A 15,305-nucleotide genomic window follows, 5' to 3' on the forward strand; every position below is an offset into this window, starting at 1 on the left:
ACTCCCAGTGATCCTATCAATCCCACTTCTTCATCTTCTTCCACATTCTACCAACACTAAGAGTACCGTATCGTTACTTGAAGTTGACCTTAACAAGTCAGCTTATGTTGCAGAGTACTTGATTAAAAAGCTAACAAATTATGAATGTCAGCATTGTAATCAGTTCGTTTCTTCTGATGCCATTACCGATGTTCATGAATTAATAGTATTACAGAATGACGCGAGAGATGCTAATTTTTATTTGCAATACCTTTCATCCCCTTTCATCAACCTTATTTCCGTTATGAAGGATAATATTTTTCATAACATTCCTAACATTATCCGTCATCCCAATATTCTTTCCCAGATATCCTACAGTGATTCTCTTCAACATTTTTATCCTTTACATCCTGATATATCCCACAATATTCATAAACACCTCACATTCCTAGTCATCCGCCATTTTGTAACCCTTTGTAACAAAAAGTTACGGAAATCCGCAAATACTTTGATAGTTGTCAATTCTTTAATATGACATCTATATATGTATATATACGCTTCTTATTCACGCTCTGTTATAATTAAGTCTTATTACTTTAGACTTGTTTCTGAAAAAGGGGCAACATGACATCCTATACGTTAAGCGCTTGTTATTGATGCTCTATTATTATTATGTTCTGTTATTCCTTTCAACTTCTTGTTGATTGATCACGACATCCTAAATGCCAAGCGCTTTTTTATTAGTGCTATATATACGCTTTTTATTTCCGCTCTGTTATAATTAAGGCTTCTTATAGCTTTAAACTTGTTTCAGAACAAAGGAGCAACATGAAGGATGTCAAACGTTACACGCTTGTTATTAATGCTCTGTTATTATTATATTCTGTTACTACTTTCAACTTCTTGTTGATTGATCATGACATCCTAAACGTCAAGCGCATTTTTATTAGTGCTATATATACGCTTTTTATTTACGCTCTGTTATAATTGAGCCTTCTTATTACTTTAAACTTGATCTGAAAAAGGGCCAACATGACATCCTAAATGTTAAATGCTTGTTATTAATGCTCTGTTATTATTATGTTCTATTATTAGTTTCAACTTCTTCTTGATGATAGTTGTATCATGACATGATACAATATGAGCTTTTATTAATGCTACACTGAGGGAAATATATTCTTGATCGAAGATTATTACTCTTGGCTCAAGCTTATCATATTCTTATATATTCACAAGAAGATCATTTTGTTGAGTGAATAAAAACCACATATTCTCAAAACAAGTATACAAAATATTCTTGATTCTCAAGAAAACGAATTCTTAGTGAAAGTAAATCAATAATTTTGAAAAAGAGTATCTTAGTGTTACGTCAACAACCCCATTTTCGCATCGAGAATAGATTTTTTAAGTCAAGAATAACGTATCTTTCTTTTTGCAAAAACTTATTCATGCAACAACAATCTTGTATAATTCTTCATTTGAGTATTATAAATTATTAACGCAAGAATGAATTTTTTGATACAAACAATTGATATTCTTCGATGCTAAGAATATGAGATACTTCATTCGATAATATTTCTATTCTTAAAACAAAAAAAATATTTTTGCAACACTATAGTTAACACTATAGATACAAAAGGACTACCACATTTAAAAAAAGTGAGGCTTCAAAAAAAAGCTAGGGATGTCGTGAAAAAAGAATTGAAGCATAAAAAAACCCAAAGAATGGTGAAGAGATAAAGCGAGGGAAAATATGAATGATGATAACTGTGAACCACCTTTCCTATATAGTTTACCTGTTTGCAAAAAGCTAAGCAGGATGGAGCAATGGAAGAATTGGGTATTCGCAAAGGTACCAAATTGTTTGATTCCTTAACTATTTTAAAAAATGATGTGGAGTTTTTTGAGATTTATTGATTACGACAAATTTTACGTTATGTACTGGTCGGCTGAGCAAGTTGCATTGAATAATGATATTTTATGAAAATTATGTAACCTTTTCTTTCTCGATGCAACGTCCTCCTTTGCTTTTAAAATTCAACGACCGAATGAACATTCTTCATTATTCCTTACAATATTGTGCACTTACATACAGAATATAATTGTGCAGTCATTTCGGAAATCAATGACATGAATTTTTTAACCTATTGGCTACAAAGCTTTCGCCAGTCAGGTGTAAAAACACCTAACGAAGTTGTGACAGACATGAGCAACGCTATCAGAAATGCTTTGTGCTTTGCGTATAATAATACATCATTCGTCAAATATAATGATTTATGTTTGTTAATTTTGTTAGAACAGCAAATATATATATATTTACCGATGCAGATGAGAACTGACGTGGCACATTTAATTCATGCTGTTGCCAAGTGGTCCTGCATATCTAAACCCGAAGAAAAAGTTTGAAAATTATTCAAAAGATGTATTGGATTTATGACCGAAATAAATAATTTATGTCATTTTGTATCTTTTTTAAAGCAAGTTTTAATTTTATGCAATAGCGATGTCGACAATAAAAATTGTAATTATGCTTTAAATTATGTAGTTGATCGCATTAGGACATTCGAATTTGATCCAAATAATAGTACAGTCAATAATGATAGTGAAAAAATTAAAATCTTCGGTGTCGAAGAGCAACCAAAGGAAGAAAAGAAAATCAGAATTACAGCAGTATTCATTGAAAATATAAAAGATTCTTGCTCTAAGTATCCATAGTGAAGAGTTCCGACAAAAAAAATGATTTTTACTTATCAGAATTTTCAAAAAAGCTTTGTGGTCTATGTAAAGAATTTCCTAGCTGGACACAGGTTATGAATAAGTATTTTAATAATTCCTTAAACACTGCCTCGTCAGCTAGACCTGAAGCATATTTTTCTGATTTTAAAAGTACCATTGACGGGATTTCTCGAGTTGATAAAATTTTAGTGAAACATTGTAGATCAATTGACGCAGACAGTAAACTAGCGAGAGCATGCTTAAATAATTTAAAAAAAGCAGATCAAACATCTAGAATTGTGAATCATGACTTGAAAGAAGACTGTAGTGATATCTATTTACATGCAGTTGAACGCTGGAAAAACAAAGTGTGCCTAATTGAAAAAGATTATTTTTCTTACCACGAAAATGAATTAGCGATAATGCCAATGAATCAAGACTCTGGTAAACCTAGAACAATTAATATTTCTGAAGATGCAGCAAATCAACCGGATCTATCATTACTGGATCACAGCTATTGCTCATTAAAATTTAACATGGTAAATGTCTCATCATTCAAGGAAGATAAACCAATTATCATCTCACCTATTGTTAGTGAATTGATGCCGGCTACATCAGCCTCAGTAGGAACAACAATTATGACAGCTTTATCAAATAATGTAAAATCTGTTTATCAAATACAAAGTAATATTATTGACTGCAACACGAACATAACATTCTTGTTCACACAACTAATGGAGGCTTATGGATGTATTGAAGAACAATATTCGTGCTTGAACTGTCAAGAACATAAAGTATTTCATCAAATTGCAATTCCCATTCCAAATTTAAGTATTGTATGGAATTACAATTATTCAAACCTTGAAGAGTTAATTAATAATTATTTACGAACAGAAATATACCCATGTCATAAAGGTGGAAATAATTCTACTAGAAATTACCTGTTGGGGGCATATCTGTGGATTGACACTGAGGATGCATACAAAATTCTGGAGACATTCCAGAATACGTCAAAGTAAATGAAAAGAATTGTAAACTAAAACTAGAACTAACACTAGCACTATCACAAGAACTAACACTAGACCTAGAACTAAAATCTTTCGGGTTAAGCCGTGCGTTTTTTGAAAAAATGTTTGACGTTTCGGATGCCATGTTGCAACCTTCTTCAGAAACAAATTCTAGTTTTAGTTTAATTAATATCGGCAGTGAAAGCCTTCGTACTTATATGAAAAGAATTTTGTTTTGAGTGGCATTATCAAATATGAGCCCTCAATAATTGAAGGTGGAATAAACCACTACATTGCTTTATGCCGTAATGCGAATGGGATTTGGACGATGAAAAATGATTCAATTGGAACCTCTTGTAAACTACCAGTAAAAGAGGAAATAATTATCAGTGCAATTTTTTATAATGCAATATAGTTTAAAGTTTATTTCTATTTGTATTATATTATTCATAAAATATTTATTATTCATTTACTGTCATACCCATGTTTATTATTTCTTCTCTTTGTGTTATTTAGTTTACGATTTATTTTGTTAAATTTATATTACGTTAATAATGATTTTTATACAATACTTGAACATTATTAAACTACATACATTCATGGATATAGGAGTATGTATTTTAAAATTTTTAAACGCCGCCGAAATCTAGTGTCGTCGAAGAAATGAAATTTACAGTTTCCTGTAAATTACGCGGAGCGGTAGGTAAAATCTAAAAAGTTAACAATTAAATAAGAAGATAACTTCTGGTATTTAAAAACAAATAATTATGTTTATTACACCAACTGTACGGAAATATTTAATGGATTGCATTGTTTTGGATTGCAAAAATATATTTTTTTAATTTTGTTATAGTATCGCAATTTACACGAAACTGTAAATTTAATTTTTTTGACGAAACAAAGAAAAAGTTTATTTTTAGCTTTATTCTAAAACAATAAGAAATAGACCAGTCAAATTTATTAACGGTAAGTATTTTCAGTGCCGGCGCTAGCAAATGAAGCGCCAGGGTGCGGGAACCGGAGTAGCGCCCCCCAAGCATTTTAGGCGGAATGCGGGGGGAGGGCGTCCAAAATGTGGGGGAAAAATTAAAAATTCATTTTAATCTTTAATTAAAAAAAAAATATATAATCAAAGAAATATAAATAAACTTAAAAAAGACTGGAATAATCATAATCCAGACTTCAGCAAAAATTTAAGAATTATACTGGTGAAAAACCAAACATAAGGGAATAGTCGGGAATACTCTGGTCAGAAGGTTAATTTGCAAGAAAAAGTCTCAAATTGCAATAGTTATAAACTAGACTTTAGCAAAAAACAGGAATTACATTGTTCAAAGTCCACATGAAGTCTGAAATTACTGTTCAGAGAAAACAAAAAATTTATTATAAACCCAACATGATTTTTCATGGCAATACTTATGTGTTCAATAAAAGAAAGCGAAGAATATGAACAAGAAACCAATGGACTTGTCTTGTTATTGCATAGGACAGGAAATCACCAATACGGAAATTTTGACAATGCAGGATAAGCACAAAAGCAAAGTAATGGTACCGGGTGGTACAAGATCCGTATAGATAAGAAGAGGCTCCCAAAAAGATCTACTGCTTCTAAAAAACTAAATACTGCTTTCTGAAGACTAGATACTGCTCTGGAAGATTAAATACTGCTTTCTGAAGACTAGATACTGCCGACAGGTCTAAATACAGCATCTGGAACACTAAATACTGCTTTCTAAAGACTAAAATTGCTTTGTGGAGACTAAATACTGCTTTCTGAAGACTAGATACTGCTGACAGGTCTAAGTACTGCAAAAGAAAGATAAGATATTGCTGGAGAAAACATACATAACATTGGCCAAAGACTAGATACTGATTTTAGAAGACTAAATACTGCTTTCTGAAGACTAGATACTTCCAACAGGTCTAAATACAGCGTCTGGAACACTAAATATTGCCTTCTAAAGACTAAAATTGCTTTGTGGTGACTAAATACTGCTTTCTGAAGACTAGATATTGCTAGCATGTGTAAATACTGCAAAAGAAAGATAAAATATTTTTTAGAAAACATACATAATTTTGGCAGAAGACTAGATACTACTTCTAGAAGACTAAATACTGCTTTCTGAAGACTAGATACTGCAGACAAGTCTAAATACAGCGTCTGGAACACTAAATACTGCTTTCTAAAGACTAAAATTGCTTTGTGGAGACTAAATACTGCTTTCTGAAGACTAGCTGACTACTGCTGATAGGTCTAAATACTGCAAAAGAAAGATAAGATATTGTTGGAGAAAACATTAAAAAGGCGCCGGCGCCCCCTTTTAGGCGGCGCCCGGGTGCAGTGCACCCCTTGCACCCCCCGATAGTGCCGCCTCTGAGTATTTTTACATTTCATGCCATTTAGAATAACACGCGCAAATGTATTCTGCGCATGTGTACAAAGTCCAGGCATCTGCACATAACAAGATATTAGCTTTGTTCCAACAAGCGGTCGGACTCGTCCGTTACTCGTCAAATGCAGTCGCACATGTCAAGTAATGTCGTCACATTTCAGCGGATTTCATTGCATTATTCAACTGTGCGATTGTATTTAACGAGTCCACGAGTCAAACCGCTGGTTGCAACAAAGCTATTGTTTACAAAAAATTTAATGCATATTTTGTTAAAATAACGACGGAGGAAATTTAAGAAACACTGGAGAAAATTATTGGTGCAAAGATCACACGGGAATTTGCAAAAAGTTAATTTTTTATTTCTTGTTTTCTTCGTAAACAAAAAATTTAAAATTTTTGCATAATTAGATGGAGGAAATAGAAATATATTCATATATTTATTTGTCAAAATATTGTAAGTTCGCCGGTCGGAGTGACATTTTATGAGGGATGTTATCGCTAATAATCACGTAAATGTTAAATATATATCGACTGATAAAAACATTGCAGATGTTTTAACGAAATCACTTTGTTTTAAAAAATTTAATAATTTTTGTTCAAAGTTAAATTTAGAATAAGCAAATCAAAATTTGTTTGAAAATTAGATTTGAGAGAGGGTATTAGGTTTTGAACATCGCGACATCTTTATGTCAAAGTAGGAATAAGTAGTAGTATGAAGTTAGGTACGTAAAATAAATCTGAAGTTGTAACACAATCTAAGATGTCAGAGAATAACGACGGCGAGTATTTATGTATTATGGAGTTAAACTAAACTTATAACGGAAAACTGCATTTTACTACTAGTAAAGTCCAATGTGTTCGCATAATATCCAAAACGGTCACGGATGCTACAAAATCCATGAAATTTTTAAAATGTTGGCAAATATCAATGAAGCGACTTATGGATTTCTAGAGTTGTTTAAAAGATGAAGGTTATGAGTTCCTATTGATCAGGCGTCTTAACCAAGACTTATTAGAGACCTTTTTTGGGAAAGTGAGAAAACAAGTAGGGTGTTCCATAAATCCAACTCCTATAACGTCCTAAGAGCTTTCAAAAAATTATCTACCATGAAATTTCTAAATTTTGGAGACGAAAATTGTGCTGAGGGTCCTGGTGCTGCCCACTTCCAAAGTTTTGTTACTGAAACTAATGTAAATAATACTCGTACTATTAGTCAACCACAAAAAAAAGAGCAAACAGTCGATACCGACTACCGTATTGTTGAACAAAATTCAATTCGATATATTTGTGGGTACCTTATAAAAAAAATGTTTAGTACAGCAGATTCATGCGCCATATGTGAGTAGTATGCACGTAGCCATAAAGATTTGTACGACACCTCCATTTTATGCCATTTTAAAGCGTATGAAGAGCAAAGGGGCGCTACGTTCGGAAATTTATATATGCCACATGATAATTTCTATATGTATATTTGTAGCCTTGATTTACTATATAAAAAACATGTTGAAGAGTTTATACGAGGAAATGGTGTTTCGGAACGGTTTCTTAAAATTTTTAAGTCTTTGCCTTTTAAACACCGTTGTAATAATTTTCTAAATATTTATTTAATAAGATTGTACGGACGTATGAGAATTTATTATTCTTTAATGTATAAATAAAAATTTTAAAGCTGGGAGAAACCATTCAAAAATGATTATATTATATCATGATTAATAAATTATTTTATTTATATTTTAACACTGTTTATATTACACACCTTTGAAGTTTTCCACCGTGTGATTGCCCTGTGTTGGACGACGCACCGCCTAGTCCCCACCTTACCGCAACGACACACAGCGTGGCCAACTTTATTGAAATTTCCCTATTTTAGGGAAATTTGTGGGATGCCTAGCGAAAAAGGGAAATTCGGGTGTTATCTAGGGGAAAAAATAGACATGTAGAACTAATGGCAACATTTTTTATATTTCAAATTTTTGATTTTTAAAACTTTTGATTTCTTATACTGAGCAATGAGTAACGATCCATTTCTGAAAAATTGAAAGTTAAAAGTTAACCTTAGACACCTAGATATACTGTACAGTACTGCAAGTAGTCTACTTTCTAAATTTGTTAATTATATTTTTATACTGCCCCATTCCAGCGCTGCAGTAGAGCGCATGTTTTCAACTTTAAAGTTGATTAAGACAAAAATCAGAAACAAATTAAGCACAAAATCTTTAATTGGACTTTTACATACAAAACAAATGTTTAGTGATAATTTTTTATGTTATAATTCAGAAATAAATGAGGACATGTTAAAAAACATGTCATATAAAAAAGTCAAATCCGAAGTCGTCTTCCAATGAGTCTAGTAACTCAGAATAGCCTCATTAAATTCTTCTAACGCAGGTACAATACCGTTAAAGAAAGAAATATGGCGATTTGGGCTTTCAGCTTTTATGACTTTCGAAATTCTTTCATCAAACTCATCCATTTTACGCCCGCGCCGTTTACTATGCCGCGTAGATGTAGTGGCTGTTAATGAGGTTGATGGACTCGGTTCAATAGATGTTTCAACATAAAAATGCATAATTGCATCTTTGGACCTTGCAAAGAATCGTCCCTTGTTGGTTCGAAATTATCATCAATTTCTCTACTAACATACAGTTTTTTTTTAAAACTCCAATTGTTTGCTATATATATATTGCTTGCTTGTTGATGTCCCTGCACCACTTTTCTTTTTTGTTTTTTCTTTTTTGCAACTCTGCAAATGAATCCCGTACGTTTGTCCATCGTTTCGTCACTTCTCTTGCTCTAACAATGAATAAGTATACGTATGTTAACTCTTAACCGAAACAAAATATGATTTTTTATAAGAATTAACAAAATAAAATATAACGATTTTGTTTCTTATTCAGGTATCTTGGCAGTGGGTGCACCTTCACTGATCTCCATTACACCTTCAGAATTGGAATATCCACAGCTAGCTTAATAGTAAAAGAAGTATGCAAAGCGATTTGGGTGGTACTGCAAGGTGAAACTCTTCCAACGCCTTCAAAAGACCAATGGGAAAAAATTGTATTGGATTTTGAAAAAAACGAATTTTCCCCATTGCATAGAAGCCGTCGACGGGAAACACATTCAGTTAATTTGTCCACGTGGGGGTGGCTCGATGTATTTTAATTATAAACATTACCATTCAATCGTTTTAATGGCAATTGCTGATTCAAATTATCGATTCACTTATGTTAACATAGGAAGTTATGGAAAGGATTGTGATTCTGCAATTTTTAAAAGAAGTCGGTTGTGGGAATCAATTGTAGGAGGAACGCACCAGCTACCAGAGGACAAATATTTGCCAGGAACAGAGAACACCAAAGTTCCTTATTTTTTCGTTGGTGATGAAGCCTTTGCACTTCACAGATACCTTTTACGTCCTTTCGGCGGATCAAACCTTTCTCTTGAGAAAAGAATTTTTAACTACCGTCTCACTAGAGCTCGTAGATACGTCGAATGCGCATTTGGGATTCTAAGCAATAAATGGAGAATCTTCCACCGACCGACTAATATAGAGCCAGATTTTGCTGTGGATATTACAAAGGCAAGCATTGTACTATATAATTTTGTGCGAGAAAGGGGTGGAATAAATTTTGAAGATACTATAACAATTACTGGCTTGGAAGACGTATTAAAAGAGCAAACATCACGCGGACGTTTATTAGCTAACAATATAAGTCAACACTTATGTAACTATTTTGTAGGAATTGGATCAGTTCCATGGCAAATAAACAAAGTATAAAACAGGTGTCTGTGAATAATTGCATTCCCACCTTCTTTAATTAGCACTCAAAATTCTATATAATGAGTGAAAAACATTAACAATAAATACTCACAGAATATTTTTTTTCTTTTTCCTCCATCTTTTGGTAATCTGCATTTAACGCATTAAATACTTCCTCCCAAGCATTCGCTGTTCCATTTTTATTTTTATAATTTTCTTCACTCTTGTCCCAAAATACGGGTCTGGCTTCTATAAGGGTAATCAGCAGGTCTGTATCAACATCCATCGTAATAATTTTAACCTCACAAATTAACCTCACTTTTAATATAAAACTGCCAAACATGGATTAAACAACACGACTAAAATCGTAACGTGTGAAAGGAGCCGTACCAGCGCCGTCCCGTTCAGTCGTTGAGACGGCTGCTTCGACTCGACCGTACGAAAAATAAACGTGTGCCGTCCAGTGTGAAGGGGTGTATTTACATTATTAGTTTAAAACTAACCGTTCACGGTTTACACCCGTACGGTTATTTGGCGTACGGCGAAAATCGTTGTGTGTGAAACAGACCTAACACGTTTACTTCGTGTATTTTGTCCTGTTATATAGCATTCCCCATTTAATTCGACATGACGGTAAAAAAAGAGCGACACAGAAACGGCGTTCTTTTGAGATCTATTATGCAGGCACTCAGAGAGATAAGGAAGTGGTGATTTATTGCCAGGCGGTGACGTCAGGACATTTTAACGGGATTTCATATTAGGTTTAGTTCTGCACTATGCGTTTGAAGTTCCATCTTTGCTTTATAGAGGGCGACATTGTACAGACAAGCCCGTTGACTAACCAAAATAAGTATATATAAACAGGGTATTATAAATATTGTATTTAAGTATATTAAAATGGATGTAGAAAAATTAGTCGAAGAGATAAGAAACTATCCAGTGCTATATGACCAGTTCAACGAAAAATATAAGAATGTTGAACATAAAGAACGAGCGTGGAAAATAATTGCAACCACCTTGGAGGTTGAAGGAAAGTCCACAATTTTATCTTCATAACCATAATTTTCTCTGTTTGTTCCACCATAACTTGAGAACAGTTAAACTGATTTTGATAGGTGAGGTGTCGTAGGATTTGTTTTAGCACTGCGAATCTTATAGGCTATATTGCGTTACACCAAAATCACCGAAATAAAATGATTATGTAGAAAAAGTTGTTTGACTTTTTTTGAGTCAAATTATAGCCTTCGTTCTTTCGAGTGAAGTTGTGCAAGATACATGCTGCTAGAACATCTCTTGTTATTAATGTAATTCTTCTTGTTAAATGAGATTAATAATTTTGTATTAATAAATTCATAACAACTCTTGTTATGTTATCAGGTGATCCTTGAAGTAATCTCAAGAAAATTCGAAATTTTTTCGTCAAAATGCCAAATATTATGCAAATATAATGCATTTTCAGATAACATTCTAGCCCTGCTTAACCGATAGTTAAAAATTCTGTTATAATCAGTCAGATCTTCCCCAGGAAATGATGTTATTTGTGAGAGGGAAAGGTTCATCGCCTACTATAACCATTGGAAGTTCAGTATCTGTTCCAGGCAGTATTTTTTTGTTTCGGGATATTAAGTTTATTGTTGTATAGTGCTTTTCCAAAATTAGAATATGACAAAACACCACCATCTCAGTTTCTTCCATAGGATCTTACGTCTGCTAAAATGAAATTGTAACACGGATCAACCAGAGCCAGTATCACAATAGAGTAAGCTTTCTTGTAGTTCCAGTACAGACTTCCCAACAATATTGGAGCTTGTATTATTACGTGCTTTCCATCCAAAGCCCCGATAGAGTAAGGGAACTGCCACTTTTTCCAATATTTATTAGTTATAGTGTTCCACCTGTCTTCATTTGGCATTGGCATTACTTCCTGTAAAAGTACGTCTACTATTGCCCTGCAGGTATCGTGGACTATAGAAGCAACCGTTGATTTTCTCAATCTATAGCTAAAAGATGTGGCCTTGAAGTTATCTCCAGTAGCAAGATACCTGAAACAAAACATTTATTTTATGTTACATTTCTTTTTGATACAAGTGGAGTGGATGAATGTAAAAAGAAATAGACTTCTTTTCGAGATCAGCAACGTAGGACGCTTCAGAAAAGAAAAACAAAATCTGGACAGGCTGCTGCAAAAATTCGATAGAATAACTATGAGGACATTCTCGCATTCTTATTACCTTATCTCGGTGAAAGGGAGGGTCTAACTAACGTGCAACAAGTAGGCGATGAAGAAGATTTTAAATTAGAATTTGGTGATGACTTGCAAGACATTTCTGCTCAAGGAACATACAAAGAAGAAAATCTCAGCAATATAGCGGAACAGCACACTGAAGGAGAACAAAAACCTACCAGGTAGCAGTGAGGACACAACTGTACGGTCAAGAGAATCACTAAAGTACCAATCAATCATTCAAGTACCAATCAATAGTTTGCAAAGAAAGATAATTGTACCCCATCTTCAGTAGCCAAAAGAAAGAGTTCTCGTGGTGAAGTGAAAACAGATTTTTCTTTTAAGAACGGACATTTAATAAATGAGTTCGATCAAAGCTGGAAAAACGATCAACAAAGAACGCTAAATGTAAGAGAATTATTAATAAAATTAGATTTTACCTGTGTAGTGGTATTTAAAGGACTTAGAAAAAATACCAAAGAAGATAACAAAAGTATTATAGGATACGGAAAATGTAAGCATGATGGATGTCGAAAATTCAGGTTTGAGTATGTCTTTTTTGGTACATCATTGAGAGTTCTTATTAAATATGATAAAAATTATAATAACCACAAAGATGCAAATTATACATATCAAATACGCAACATTGAAAGAGATATATACAAAAAAAATTACAAAGGAATTCTGCGTATTTAGTGAGAGCAGAAGATGTCAATAATATGGACGTTATTCCCGCTAGAGATGGAAATTTACAAAACGTTCGATCTTTGGCAGTATATCAAAAAATTAAAAATGAAGCTAAAGCAGAAGTAGATTTTCATTTCGATGATTACACTGATGTTTTACTGACCTCATTAAATGAGCAGCCAGATGCATCAAAGTAAATCCAATTACCTAATGGCCGCATTTTAATATATCTATATTCCAAAGAAACAATCAATTTTAGTATTCCAAAAGGCATCAAACCAAGAATTTTCTTTGATGCCACAGGTTCGTTGGTGCGTCCATTCATTACTGAAACTGGCAGGCGGGTATTTTATTATGCAGGTGTTATTGATGTTAAAGGACATATAATACCATTATTTAAGTTAGTAACATCAATGCATGATGCTGCAGAAATGGTTACAGATTGGAGTTTTGCTCTATAAACCGGAGTATGTCTTGGCCTGAATGATATGACATTGTTTAGCTATCTTAAATTATGTTATAATTATTTACAGGACAAAAATGAAAGTATTGTGGATGAAATTATTTTAAGAACGTGTGCCGCACATTTCATGAAAGCGATATCAAATTACTTGCACAAAACTAAAATTAACAAAACAAGTAGTGGTATTATATTAGACATGGTTTTTGTGCTCATTTAAAGTAAATGCTTAAAACAACTGTGAAAATTTTCGTAGTTTCTTGTTTCTAGTATTAAGTCCAATAATTAACAGCGAGACAATTTATCATTTACAACGATGGCAAACATTTAGCAAAGAAATTGTAATAAAAGACTACACCATAATAAACAACATAGAAGATGAAGACAATAGTGCAACACAAGGACAATATTCGGAAACACCGTTTTACGTACATTTCCAACGCATATACACAGGGGTCCAAGACACATTCACCGGTTGTCATAAGACAGAAACTGAAAAAAAATACTTTACGCAGAACATTTAATGAAAAAATATATGTCATTTGTGCCACTTTGGACATCAATTTTGGAGACCGATACATTGGGACAAGAGCGTATAGCATCAAATTCAAATGTCGAATGCTGGTTCAAAATAGTAAAAAAAAAACATAGTGGTTAATCAAACCTACTTAATAGGTGGACGTTTTATTAGGACACTTAAGTCAATTATACAGGCTACCGTGAAAGAATTGGAACTGCAAATTAAGCAGAGGAAAAGAAAACGTTTCAATAACAATAACGACAATGCTAATAATATTGACAACTTGGCAAGTAAAGAGTGCTGGCAACCAAAATTAAAAAAATAGCGTAAACATTTTCATCAAAACAAAATCCAAGCATTTCTTGATAAACATATTCATGTTGGCACTGAAGACAAAGTTGTTTCATTGTGCACCAGTGATTTACACGATGTTCACCTCTTAAATACATCTTCGCCATCTTCATCTCATTCCTGCGATACAGAACTTTACAGTAACAGTTTAATATCCGATGCAAACTATTATATTGATGCGGCAATAATACATTCTTTACTTAAAAAAACATTTTTCATTTGTTCCTATAGTTATTGTAAGACTAAAATTAAATTGATGAGTGACGATTTCTTACGGCTGCACTCAAATAAAAATTCCATAGAGCTTAATTCAAAAACAACAAAAGATAGATTGTCGGTTGTCCGACTAAAGTATTGATGCGTTTGCGTTTTCTTTTTTAAAAAATAACTGTTATAGCATTTACTACGTTGACACTGTGTCAACACAATTTATGTTTTCGGAGTACGATCCCTTAAATTTACAATCATTGCAGAAAACTTAAATATAAAATTGATGTCACTGAACGTTGATTGTTTTAAATATGGCCGAAAAAATGATTTATTTGTTTGACCCAAGACATACAAACATGAATAAAACATGTTTAAAACATGAAAAGTATTTAACATAAAATACTTAAAAATACTTAAAAAAATTCAATAATAATAGCCAAAAAGTTGTGGTAGTAAAGTAAACGTTAAACAATGAAAAATAGCTACAGCCTATAATATATAAACAATCTGACAGTATAACTTGTGGATTATATTGTAATAAAATCCCTATATCGGAAGAAGATATCTTTCTTAACTTAAAAATCCCAAAGTAATCAAAAGAAGCTGCAACAAAATTAATAATAAATAAAGTGAAAAACTATTTAAATTATCGATGAAATAAACGTTACAACACCGAACAAATTAAAATTAAAGTGGAAAAACTTATATTCAACCTCCGAAGAAACAAAAAGGACTAATTAAATTTAAGAACTTTAGTATCATAGATTAGGCTAAGTAGTTACGTTTTGTTATGATTTTCGTTTAGATTTAAGAAAAATTAGGACGATGTGCAAGAAAAAGGTAATTCCTTGAAGTCCATGACCTTCAAATTTGCCCTTGTCGTTTACATTTTTGACAGGTATTGATTTTGGCGACTTTTCAGACGATTTTCGATTCTAAAACCATGCGAGATCGATAGATCGTATCGATTTAGCCCATAGGTCGCAATGTAGCTATAA

General features: G+C 32.8%; 1 pseudogene; it reads left to right on the plus strand.

Moving 5' to 3' along the window:
* Positions 1-1,602: 1,602 nt before the first annotated feature.
* Positions 1,603-13,227, plus strand: LOC139431351 (uncharacterized; annotated as a pseudogene).
* Positions 13,228-15,305: the final 2,078 nt, after the last annotated feature.

The sequence above is a fragment of the Onthophagus taurus genome, chromosome 8, assembly GCF_036711975.1.
Source record: "Onthophagus taurus isolate NC chromosome 8, IU_Otau_3.0, whole genome shotgun sequence".
In the NCBI taxonomy this organism is placed as follows: domain Eukaryota; kingdom Metazoa; phylum Arthropoda; class Insecta; order Coleoptera; family Scarabaeidae; genus Onthophagus; species Onthophagus taurus.